We start from the raw sequence: 1,034 nt of genomic DNA, 5'->3' as shown, positions 1-1,034 counted from the left end.
CATTACCATTTCTCCTCCTTTTTCTAATTTTCCCACCACCTTTTTTTCAATAGGTAAGCCTAACCCACCTCTCTCATCCACTGTCCGCTATATATTTATATAAGACAGTGGACAGCAGAAGGCAGGGTTTCCTTCCTATTCTGAGCATATCTCACTTCTATTTTTAGTACCCTCTCATCCAGATGCGAGACCACTCTCTGCAATGCTCACAGCAACAGAGAATCTGCGCTAGAAACTGGACAGCAGAAGTACCTTGTTGCTCACTACTCATTACACTCTCTCATTTGTGTCCTAGTGTTTATTACTGCCATATTTCAGCAGCAACGCCCAATCTCATCCGACCTTGGAAGCTAAGCGCTGAGAAGCCTGATCAGTACCTAGTAGGGTGACCCCTTGGGAATATCAGGTGCAGTAAGATTGTGACCTCTGATCACAAACAGCTGAAGTGTTAGAGCAACTTCTGAACTTACCTATTCCTTATCCAACTTTCCCGCAAACCTTCTACTTATCTACATTTTGCTTGGCCTTTAGGCTTATTTATCAATGCTTTTGTGTATCTTTAATAATCATACTTTTCTCTTAAATGCTTTGTTATCTATAAGGATCTAGCCTTTTAGCAAACAGAATCTCTACCAGGTGATTACCCTTAGTCATTTGACATTTCAATTATGAACCTTTGTGCCTCTCATCTATTCCCATGAGGTTTTTAGATTAGGTGCTTACCTACAATTATCACTGCGGTGATTATATGTACATATCATTTACCTCTACCCTAATTTTGAATTTTGATTAACTCAGGCACCTTAATAATATTAAAAAAAAATGTGTCATTTTTTATGTTTTTCAGTATATTTTTCACCACAGGTGCCCATAATTTTGTATCAGGCTTATCCTGATTTCTGTCAATACATATGTTTACTTTGTGTTCTTGAACAATTTTTTTGTATTAAACTCCCTATTACTTTTATTCGTTACCAATTAAATGTTAAGTTTTAATAAACTTATTTCAAATTTCTAAGCGTGCCCCAACACAG

The 1,034-nt window shown here is 37.0% G+C and overlaps 1 pseudogene; it reads left to right on the top strand.

The window, feature by feature from the left end:
* Positions 1 to 299: 299 nt before the first annotated feature.
* On the top strand, positions 300 to 418 carry LOC134959405 (5S ribosomal RNA; annotated as a pseudogene).
* Positions 419 to 1,034: the final 616 nt, after the last annotated feature.

The sequence above is a fragment of the Pseudophryne corroboree genome, chromosome 1 (genome assembly GCF_028390025.1).
Source record: "Pseudophryne corroboree isolate aPseCor3 chromosome 1, aPseCor3.hap2, whole genome shotgun sequence".
Lineage (NCBI taxonomy): Eukaryota > Metazoa > Chordata > Amphibia > Anura > Myobatrachidae > Pseudophryne > Pseudophryne corroboree.
This window is presented reverse-complemented; position numbering and strand designations above follow the sequence as displayed.